Source organism: Pelophylax lessonae (assembly GCF_965119305.1).
Source record: "Pelophylax lessonae genome assembly, chromosome: 8".
Classification (NCBI taxonomy): Eukaryota; Metazoa; Chordata; class Amphibia; order Anura; family Ranidae; genus Pelophylax; species Pelophylax lessonae.
This window is the reverse complement of record NC_138775.1, coordinates 4,215,762-4,227,987: the sequence shown is the minus strand read 5'-3', so window position 1 is coordinate 4,227,987 and position 12,226 is coordinate 4,215,762.

The following is a 12,226-nucleotide window of genomic DNA, read 5'->3' as shown; positions in this document are numbered from 1 at the left end:
ACTTTTTATAATAATATAAAAAGTAGTAATACCAATAATAATAATAATAATAATAATAATAAAAACAATGCAATATAATGATACTATTATTATTATTATTATTATTATTATTATTATTAATAATAATAATAATAATAATAATAATAATAATAATAATAATAATAATAATAATAATAATAATAATAACAATAATCATAATAATAATAATATTAATATCAGAGGACCACACAAAGTTGACTGTTCATCTGTGGGCAGTCTGTTAGGAGAATGCTAGGGCTCTGGAAGTTCTCAGGCTCCATCAGGATGGAAAAATGCTAAAATAATAAAATATTAATAATATAGTATAATACTATCTATATAAATTATTATTATTATTATTATTATTATTATTATTATTAATAATAATAATAATAATAATAATAATAATAATAATACAATCAGAGGACCACAACAAGTTGACTGTTGGTCTGTGGGCAGTCTGTTAGGAGAATGCTAGAATTTTGGAAGACCTCAGGCTCCACCAGGATAGATAAAGGCTAAAATAATAAGATAATAATAACAACAATAATAATAATAGTTATTATTATTGTTATTATTATTATTATTATTATTATTATTATTATTATTATTATTATTATTATTTTTATTAATATTATATCAGAGGACCACAAAAAGGTGACTGTTGGTCTGTGGGCCATCTGTTAGGAGAATGCTAGAGTCCTGGAAGATCTCAGGCTCCACCAGGATGTAGAAATGCTAAAAGAAAGTATTTAGATAGAACTTTTAGAGACTAGATTTCTGCTATGAGGACACTGACTATAATGACAAAAGCCCCGACTTGTACCTTGTAGTAAAACTGAAAGCAAAACTTTTTCCTGGTGCCTCCATGGCAGCATACCTGTGACAAGTTCCGCCTTGGGCTCCTCCCTCAGGATCTGTGAATATTATAAAAGAATGGATTAGTGTACTCTCAGCATTCTCCTTTTTTTCCTCATACCTCATGGTCAGTGAATGTTGGTTGAACATCCCTACATCTGCACTCAGCAGCTTTCATCTGGGTTAAGCCTCTCCCAGGTTCAGTCTCTATTCTTGGGCAGCTAAATGCGCTAATAACAAAGGGAATCCCTTCTGTGGGTCTTTTGGGACAGCAGTAGTCTCTCAACCAAGAGTTCCTATCTGCGTGCCAGCTTGGCGGGCCGGGCTGAGTCGGGTGGGCCGCATAGGTCCTAGTGCCTACTAGAGCCATCTTGAATAATGACAAATTTGGAGTTTTTTGCCCTTACTTGTTAAAATGATTCTGGGAGAGTAGTGTTTCCACAGGTGTCCCTCCCCTCTCCACTATTTATTCCCAGGAGCTTTTAGTATGGCATCCTGTTGCCATCCAAGGAGGTTGTCTTTACTGGGAGCTCCTGGAGGGGACCCTGTTTTCACTCACAGTAAAGGTAATTTATTTATTTTTTACTCAGGAATACCACTTCCTTGCTCCCGCTAAAAAACAGTCGCTGAGTTCCCTATCTTTACTAGCTGCTTTTTCTGTTTGCTGCCTAAGATGAGCTGTACATCACCCAAACAAGACCCTCACCAATAATTAAGGTAGGGACTGTCGTAGAAAAAAAAAAGGGGCACTTATGCAGGTTCATTTTTGTATTCAGCCCTGAACACCAGAATAAGTCCAAGGGGACATCAGGGTGACATGAAGAAGCATATGCAAGCCCCAACCAGGGCAGATCATCCAAAACAAGATACCATGCAGGAGGCAAAGGGTTCATCATTGAAAAGACATAGTTCTTCACGATCACTAAGTCTCAAATCCCTAAAATGCCAAGCATGTGAAGCCACCCACTTACCAGGTGAATTTTCCTGCAGAAGTTGTTTCAGATATTATGCAGCAGACAGAGAGTCCAAGGGTCAACAGGTAGCTGACATACTCAATAAGGTGGTCAAGGATTCCATAGTGGAACTAGCAGCAGCAATTCTGATGCAGCAAACAGCTCAACATCCTCTAGAGGAGTCAGCATTTCCTGGCCTATCCTCGGGGCAATCCTCTCACCCCGCAGCAAGTATTCCTCCTAGACATCTGGATGATAGCAGGCCAACTGAGGATTTTTTTTAGAAGAGCTAGACCCCTCGGGCTTCAACTTTTGCCTAGTTCAGGCTGTAAAGCTAGCTATCGGCTGGAATAGAGCTAACACTACACCTGGGAAGTCAAAGATTTACTTCCCATTTTTAAAGAAGTAGGTTTCCTTCTTTACTCTGATGGATGATATCAAAGACGGAATTGAGGAAGAAAACAGAAAAAAGATTTCTTCTCAATCGCCTAGGAATACTTTATCCACTGTCAGAACAAGAGTCCACAATACTAGAAGGTCCACCAGTGGAGGACGCAGCAGTAGTTCTAGCAAAGAATATCACCTCATCAATGGATGATTCAGCCTCATTTAAGGATCCTTTAGACAGACAACAGACCTTGATTTATAGGAGCTTACCAAATGGTGGGTAACGCCTGGAAGTAAGCAATCGCCTTAACATCAGTATCCAATGCCCTGCGGGCACAGACGGAAACATAGAAACAGCAATTCGACAAGATGTCTCTAATGAGGGAAGATATAATCAGGGCTTTGAATGAATTAAAGCTCTCAGCAGACTTCGCTGGTGAGGCAACAATGGATACAATTCGATACTCTGCAAAATCAATGTTACATGTTGTGGTGGCCAAACGGGCATTGTGGTTAGGACCATGGGCAGCTGACACAGCGTCTAAACAAAATTGGTGTAAAACATCATTTTTGATGGTAAAGCACTCTTTGGAGAAAGGTTGCAGAAATCCATTTCCTATGTCACAGGAGGAAAGTCAGACTTGATCCTTCAGAACATGAGAATTTGACGTACCTGGGGTTTCAGGGGCGCCTACTTGCACATACTCATACTGCAATCATTTCAGGAGTATCTGAGATTGGTGGTCCGCTAGGTCCATCTACAATTCCATAGTCTCCCCTTTGGACTCTACACTTCTCCCAGAGTCTTCACAAAGGTTCTGAACGCTATCCTGGCATCCTTATGAAAACTGGGTCTCAGTTTTCATCACTATCTGGACTATATTCTCCTTTTAGTGAAAAATCCAGTCAAGCTAGAGGAGGATGCTGTTGTCAACACTATCAGAATACAGTTGGACGGTAAATCATCAAAAGAGTCCCCTTTCTCCAGTCCAGCAGGTGATTTATCTAAGCGCATCATTCAGCACTGCAAATGGGACAATGTCCCTGCCAGCTCAGAAAACGACAGCAACCATTCAAAAAATAAAGAGAGTGAGGACACAGTCCAACCTAACAGCCTCAAACTGACTCAGCTTAATAGGGATTTAGTCTTCCTGTATCCCGATGGTCCCATGGGCATACTGGCACCTGAGGTACTTTTATCTATAATTCCTAAGGCAATGGAACAAACACTATCTATTCCAGTCCATACGTCTAACAAGTTTGATGCACAGGGGACTGCACTAGTGGAAAAAGAGGGAGATGCTCATAAAGCCACATCCATTGAGGCATGTCTTCAGGACCACAATTATCACAGACGCCAGTGCAATAGGCTAGGGGTCAAATTAAAACCAGATGTTGGTTCAAGGCAGATGGGCATTCAATGCAGCAGGCATTGTCTCAAATATTCTGGAAATTCAGGTGGATTATCTTGCATTGACAGCATTGTTCCTTCAGATAAAGGGCAAACCAGTTCTGATTCAGATAGACAACAGTGCCGCAGTGTCATACATACAACACCAAGGTGTAACCCACAGCAGTTCCTTGCTGAGGAAGGTGGAACCCATCATTATTTGGGCAGAGAAGAATCTGAAGGACCTAAGAGTATTCTATTTTCCAGGACACTTAAACACAGAACCCAAAGATTCTTGGATCTCAACGAATGGTCCCTATATACGAAGATATTCACTTGGATTGTGGACCAGTTGTGGCCTCCCCGAACCGGATTTCTTTGCTACAGCAAGCAATACCAAAGTGTGGAGGTTTATTTCACGTCTACCTCACCTTCGGGCAGAAGCAACAGATGTCCTGTAAAGTGCTTGTGCATACAATTTAATTTATGCCTTTCCCCCTCCTGGCCCCTTACCTCGAGAGTTCTCTCGAGATTGGCAATGGAAACAATAACAGTGATAACAGTCCTGCCATATTGGTTGAGAAACCCATGATTCCCTAGGGCAATATATTTTAGTGTCCAGCCTCCAGTAAAGGTTCACCTGATACCCCTTTTTTCTGTCTCAAAGACATCACACCCATCCGAATCCTCACAGATTGAACCTTCACATTTGGTTGTTGAGAGAAGGAGGTTTTAATCCTTGGGATGTTCTTCCAAAGTTGTTTTAACTCTGCTCAAAGCACAAACCTTCAATGAATAGTATATATGACAACGTTTAGAATAAGCTTAGATCTTTTGCTACCGGCAAAAACTTCAATACTGATGTGCCCTCTTCCTCCATACTCCTTGACTTTCTACAGGCAGGCCTTGTCTTAGGACTAGTATTAAGCAACTTAAAATTACAGGTGGTGGCAATCTCTGTGGCGACCAATAAGAGTTGGGATAGTGCAATTAATTTAGGCAGTCAAGAAGATATGCCCACCCATTAAAGAAATCTTCCCCACTTGGGATCTGTCTATTGTTCTGGAGCCCTTATCCAACCAGCCTTTTGCCCCATCTGAATCAGCATCCTTGAGAAATCTGACTTTAAAACTATTCTTCCTTTTGGTGGTGGCATTGGGCAAGAGGGTATCAGAGATTCAGGCTCTGGGATCAGATGACAATCATATTATTTTTGTACCCGGATAGAGTGGAACTTAGAATGGTACGTGGATTCATCCCTAAGTTCTCCTCTTCCTCTAATCTTTTCAGATCTAGATTCAGGCTCTCTTCATGAACACAATGTTACTAATGTACTAAGACACTATCTCCAAGCCACAACTCCCTTCAGACATTCATCTAAGCTATTCATAATTCCCTAAAAAACAAAAACTGAGAATAGAGGCATCCTCTAGGACAATAGCTTAATGGATAGTCAAATTAATTCAGAAATCATAGAGGGCTAGGGGTCTACAACCCACCTCTTCAATTAGGGTGCATTCCACCAAGTTGGTTTCTGCTTTTTGGGCAGCCAGAGCAAACGTATCCATCTTAACCATCTGCAGGGTAGCATCATGGTCATCCCAACATATGTTACTAAGACGTTACAGAGTAGACCCAGGAGCTCTCTCATCTATAAAATTTTGCAGTCATTGGCAAATAATTATATTTTTTTCAAATAAATGCTTTTTTATGCATGATCCCACCGATTTCAGCTAGTTATTTGTCACAGGTATACTGCCATGGAGGCAGCAGGACAACAGAAAATTGTATCATACTTACCGTAATTTCCTTTTCCTGGTGCCTATCCATGGCAGCATACAATCCCCCCTTGGTATGCTATATTACGTAGAATGTTGGTTGTGCACTAATTATTTTCTTTTATAAGATTCACTGGTTCTGAGGGAGGAGCCAAGACCAAGTAAGGGTGTCAGGGCACCAATGGCAGTAGAAGGACTCTAGGATCCAGCATCTGTCAAGACACCAACAGCAGAAGAAGGGCTCTAGGACCCAGCATTTCTACCAGCACTTCACATTGGCTGTCAGTGGTTGAAGTTGCTGATTGATCTTTAGCTTGTACCGTGTTCCTGTGATCCTTGTTCCTGAAAAAGTTCTCTGCTACTGACCCGGCTTGTCCTTGACTATTCTCCTGCCTGTCTCCTGACCTGACCCCTGCTTGTCCACGGATATTCTCTTCTGTTCTCCTGTGTCTGACCTCAGCTTCCCCTCTGACCTTGCCTGCTCTGTTATCCTCCTGGCTACGAAATCAGGCTTGAAATGACTTCCCATTGTCTCAGTGCTACTACAGACCTGCCACATCTCACAGGCGTTGTTATGTAACGGTATCAGCCAAATGATCAGACCAGTGGTGATGTGCAATTTCTACTTTACTTACTCCACCCGTGGTTGACTCTTAGGTCTAGCCCTCATTACGGGTGGAATTTCTTCTTCTTCAGCCTCTTCATCCACATCTCACTGTAGTTGTACTGAAGGGTACCGTGATAGGGCATTGGCCATGTGTTTGTCCTTTAGTGCTGCCAAGGTAAGAAGCAGATTTCTAACTTCTTTAGGTGGTCCCAGGTGTGTAGGATATCGTTTCAACAGCTCGGGCTTCAGCCCCTGGATGATATTCATGCCCAATATCACCTGCGGCTGTCCTTTTCTGGATACACGTGTAACCCACCACACCTTTTTGGCCAAGATCCTGTCCCCACAGTTTTACCTTCATCCAGGTAATCCCAACCACTTCTATAGGAAGTTCGTTGGCAGCTGTCAGTGAGGACCATGGGGTATCCCGACTCATTTTCTTCTTTGGGAAGTATCGCTGGAACAAAGGTTCTGGTAGAATAGTGACTTGGGAGCCAGTGTCGAAGAGACACTCAATCTCTTGGCCATCGAAGTACCCATGTACCACAGGGCAATCGACCCCCACGTCCTCCGTGTGTGACTGGGGAGTCATTTTGCTGGACCGCCCCACTGCTTGACTCCTAGCGGCGGGGCGCTCTGGGTTTAATGGCCCCCTTGGTATTTGATCAGGACAGTCCCTCAAGCAATGTCCCTTTTGTTGACAGCCCCAACATGGGGAGGGTGATCTCTCCCTTCTTGGTCGCCGGCGGGGCGGGGATCAGTTTCTCCATGAAGGGATGTTCTCCCTTGGCCCCCCTGGATTATCTCCCTCGCGCCTCAGCATGGCAAGTTCTGTCTGGAGCTGGGCAATTCCTTCTGTCAGCTTGTGGATGGCCACCTCCCATGGAGCTATTTGTTCAGTTTGTGGCAGTTTACATGGTTTATCCCCTGTGCTGGCCATGAGAACGTCCGCACTGGCACATCTGGGCTCTGAATACAGGATAGCTGCTTCTAAAATTTAGTGGAATTTTAAGTTTGGGTTACTTCTGTCCTTTTCTTGTAGCTTTTCCCTGACTTTGTCAGACAGAAGCCCATCCAAAAACTGATCCTTCAGCCACCCGTCTGTATCACTCCAGCCAGCAAGTGCTGCTCACCTCCTCTCATTGCGTCGGCTGCTATATCCTGCAGTTCCAGAGCGTACTGCGGAATGGATTCTCCTACTCTCTGCCTTCTACTGATAAATCGAGCCCTAAGATCCCCGAATGCAACCGGTTGGGTATACACTGCTTCCAAGCGGCTGATTATCTTGTCTAGGGAATCCTGGTCCTCTGCTGGAAGGTGCAAAATCAACTTCCTTGCTTCCCCTTCAAGGGCATTAATGGCCAGATCTGCCTGCTGTGTGGGTGGGACCCCATATGACCGGATCAAGCCCCGCAATCTCCTAATCCAGTCATCCAAGTCCTGATCTGGTCCTGTGTACTTAGGCAGTTGCTGTGGTAGCAATCCTGCCAGCAAAAGGGAAGCTATGGCAGACTGTTTGACACCCTCAGTGCTGCTTCCCTCACCACTGACTGACATGGCTGATCCTGTTCGTGACGCCAAGTGTTATGTAACGGTATCAGCCAAATGATCAGACCAGTGGTGATGTGCAATTTCTACTTTACTTAACAATGTGGAACGTAGATTACACAGGAGATCATGTGAACAGGGGCGTGCAGTACAAAACAGCAATATGAGGAAGGGAGAAACATTCCTAAAACATGTGAAAACAATAGAAACATAGAAACATAGAATGTGTCGGCAGATAAGAACCATTTGGCCCATCTAGTCTGCCCAATATATCTGAATCCTCTGAATAATCCCTGGCCCTATCTTATATGAAGGATAGCCTTATGCCTATCCCATGCATGCTTAAACTCCTTCACTGTATTTGCAGCTACCACTTCTGCAGGAAGGTTATTCCATGCATCCACTACTCTCTCAGTAAAGTAATACTTCCTCATATTACTTTTAAACCTTTGCCCCTCTAATTTAAAACTGTGTCCTCTTGTGGTAGTTTTTCTTCTTTTAAATATGCTCTCCTCCTTTACCGAGTTGATTCCCTTTATGTATTTAAAAGTTTCTATCATATCCCCTCTGTCTCTTCTTTCTTCCAAGCTATACATGTTAAGGTCCTTTAACCTTTCCTGGTAAGTTTTTTTCCTGCAATCCATGTACTAGTTTAGTAGCTCTTCTCTGAACTCTCTCTAGAGTATCTATATCCTTCTGGAGATATGGCCTCCAGTACTGCGCACAATACTCCAAGTGAGGTCTCACCAGTGTTCTGTACAGCGGCATAAGCACTTCTCTCTTTCTACTGCTTATACCTCTCCCTATACATCCAAGCATTCTGCTGGCATTTCGTGCTGCTCTATTACATTGTCTTCCCACCTTTAAGTCTTCTGAAATAATTACTCCTAAATCCCTTTCCTCAGATACTGAGGTCAGGACTGTGTCAAATATTCTATATTCTGCCCTTGGGTTTTTACGTCCCAGGTGCATTATCTTGCACTTATCCACATTAAATTTCAGTTGCCAGAGTTCTGACCATTCTTCTAGTTTTCCTAAATCCTTTTCCATTTGGCGTTTCCCTCCAGGAACATCAACCCTGTTACATATCTTTGTGTCATCAGCAAAAAGACAAACCTTACCATCGAGGCCTTTTGCAATATCACTTATGAAGATATTAAACAAAATTGGTCCCAGTACAGATCCCTGAGGTACCCCACTGGTAACATGACCTTGTTCTGAATGTTCTCCATTGACTACAACCCTCTGTTGTCTGTCACTCAGCCACTGCCTAATCCACTCAACAATATAGGAGTCCATGCTCAATGACTGCAGTTTATTGATAAGTCTTCTATGTGGGACAGTGTCAAAAGCCTTACTAAAATCTAGATATGCAATGTCTACTGCACCTCCACCGTCTATTATTTTAGTCACCCAGTCAAAAAAATCTATAAGATTTGTTTGACATGATCTCCCTGAAGTAAACCCATGTTGTTTTTCATCTTGCAATCCATGGGATTTAAGATGTTCCACAATCCTATCCTTTAATAGGGTTTCCATTAATTTGCCTACTATTGATGTCAGACTCACTGGTCTATAGTTGCTCGATTCCTCCCTACTACCTTTCTTGTGAATGGGCACGACATTTGCCAATTTCCAATCTTCCGGGACGACTCCTGTTACTAATGATTGGTTAAATAAATCTGTTAATGGTTTTGCCAGCTCACCACTAAGCTCTTTTAATAATTTTGGGTGTATCTCATCAGGACCCTGTGACTTATTTGTCTTCACTTTAGACAGCAATCTTAGAACGTCTTCCTCTGTAAAGACACATGCATCAAACGATTCATTAGTCATCCTTTCAAGTGGAGGTCCTTCTCCTTTTTCTTCTGTAAAAACTGAACAGAAGTATTCATTAAGGCAGTCGGCTAGCCCTTTATTCTCTTCTACATACCTTCCGTCCTTTGTTTTTAATTTAGTTATTCCTTGTTTTAATTTCCTTTTTTCATTTATATATCTGAAGAATGTCTTATCCCCCTTTTTCATAGACTGAGCTAGTTTTTCTTCTGCCTGCGCTTTAGAAGTTCTTATAACTTGCTTGGCCTCTTTCTGCCTAATCTTGTAGATTTCCTTATCTTCATTGCTCTGGGTTTTTTTATAATTACAAAATGCTAGCTTTTTATTTTTAATGATTTGGGCCACTTCTGCTGAGTACCACAGTGGTCTCTTCCTTTTTTTGCTTTTACTGACAAGTCTAATGCAATTTTCTGTTGCCTTCAATAATGCACCTTTTAAGTAGTCCCATTTCTCCTGGACTCCATGTAATCCGTTCCAGTCTGATAAGGACTCATTTATGACTAATTTCATTTTTGAAAAGTCTGTTTTTCTAAAATCTAAAACTTTTGTTTTTGTGTGGTGTGACTCTTTCACAGTTCTTATATTATACCACACTGACTGGTGATCACTGGATCCCAAGGTTTCGCCTACAATGACATCATATACCGAATCCCCATTTGTGAATACCAGATCCAAAATGGCCTCCCTCCGGGTTGGCTCCTCAACCACTTGTTGCAGAGACAACCCCAGTAGGGAATTTAGAATATCTGTACTCCTGGTAGAACTTGCTATTGTGGTTTTCCAGTTTATATCTGGAAGATTGAAATCTCCCATAATGATAACTTCTCCTTTCGTTGTCATTTTAGCTATTTCTTCAACTAGTAGATCATCTAGTTCTTTGACTTGACCAGGTGGTCTATATATCACACCTACACGAGTTACTGCATGATTAGCAAACTGCAACGTAACCCAAACTGACTCTATGTTGGCTTCACCAACTTGTATTAGGTTAGATTTAATGCTATCTTTCACATACAGGGCCACTCCTCCTCCTTTCTTGCCTTCTCTGTCTCTTCTGTATAAAGAGTACCCTGGTATGGTTATGTCCCAGTCATTTCTTTCATTAAACCATGTCTCCGTAACAGCCACAAAATCTACATTCTCAGATGCCATAATTGACCCAAGTTCATTGATTTTTTTACCTAAACTGCGAGCATTTGTAGACAGGACTCTGAGCTTATCATTTCTTAACCTCTGTGCTTCTGACCTGTTCTGGCATTGTTTTGGGGGGCAATTGGACTCTTGTAATTCCACTCTTTTGCCCCCCCTTCCTAGTTTAAATACTCTTTCGCAAATTCTTGGAGTTGTTCACTAAGTACATTTGTTCCTTTGAGAGAAAGATGCAAACCATCTTTTTTGTACAGTTCCTTTCTATTCCAAGTAGAGCTATCATGAGAAACAAAGCCAAATCCTTGCTCTTGACACCATTTACTAAGCCATATGTTGAACTCCTTTATGCGCCTCTGCCTATCATTCTGAACATTATGCACAGGCAGAACTTCAGAAAATGAAATGGTGGATGCAAAATCCTGTACGTCATTTCCAAGTGTGATAAAAGATTTTTTCACCTCTGACACTTCATTGCAAGCCAGGTCATTTGTCCCTAGATGGACAAGAACATCCACGTCCCCTTCCTGCTTTGCTTGCTTAACAATATTAATAATACGTCTTCTATCTCGTCTAGCAGTAGCACCAGGGAGACATCTCACAAAACCATTTTCTTTAAGCTCCACACTTCTTATGATTGAATCACCCAGCAACAGCTGCTTCCTTTGAGACTTCACTTTTTCTTTTTTGTCCTTGGCTGCAGTCTTGCATACATTAGACATCGGAGTCGATGGTTTCTCACCCTCTGTGCTTGAGTCCATATCCATGTTGTCCGTACATTCTGAGAGTGCTGCAAATGAATTTTGGAGAACCACCGACTGTGGGACATGTCTTCTATCCACCACTCTAAGTCTTCCAGAACCTACAGTAACCCATCTGCCATTTCTGGGGGTCCTCTGGGGCAGTGGCATTGCAGCAGTCCCAGCTGGAGTTTGTTTAACCGATAATTTAAATATCTCTGATTTCAAAAATGCAATTTCCTGCTGCAGTAAGGAGAATTGTCTACAGATCTGACAGCATCCGAATCTCCAAAGAGTGGAACATGATATAAATGCAAAACAATTCCTGCACTGAACCAAGTCTGCCATTTTAAAGAGGAGAGAAAAAAAAAAAAAATAAGAAAATTTGTAAATTTAAGTCAAACAAATCTTACTTTTTTTTTTTCTTTTTTCCACCTTCCAGCCTACCTCCTGACTATCTCCTGCAATATCTCATTCACTGTACTTAAAATGTTGTACTTGCAATGGAGTACTTGCAGCTAATGAATTAGACCAGCTAATTAGTATTTCTCTATATATACACACACTCCTTCACAGCCCCTCCCCCAGCAACAATTGTAGCACCTTAATGGGCTAGTCTCATTAGCAAATGCACAATAGCAGACACCTGACCAAATTCCTTTCCTCTTCTCAAGCAATGGTCAGCAAAAAGAAACACAGATGAGTTGGTTGCAAACTCCAAGCCAATCTCTTTCAGTATCTCTTCAGTCTCCTGCAATATCTCATTCACTGTACTTAAAATGTTGTACTTGCAATGGAGTACTTGCAGCTAATGAAAAATGACAATTCTATTGCAGTTCTAGTAATGGCCACTAGATGGCAGCAGAGTGTTCTGAGTTCAGTTTACAGATATGATAAAGATCTGAAGATTCTCACGTGTTCCCAGAGATTGATCGTTCATTCAGCAGACTGGGAGCTGAGGGGAT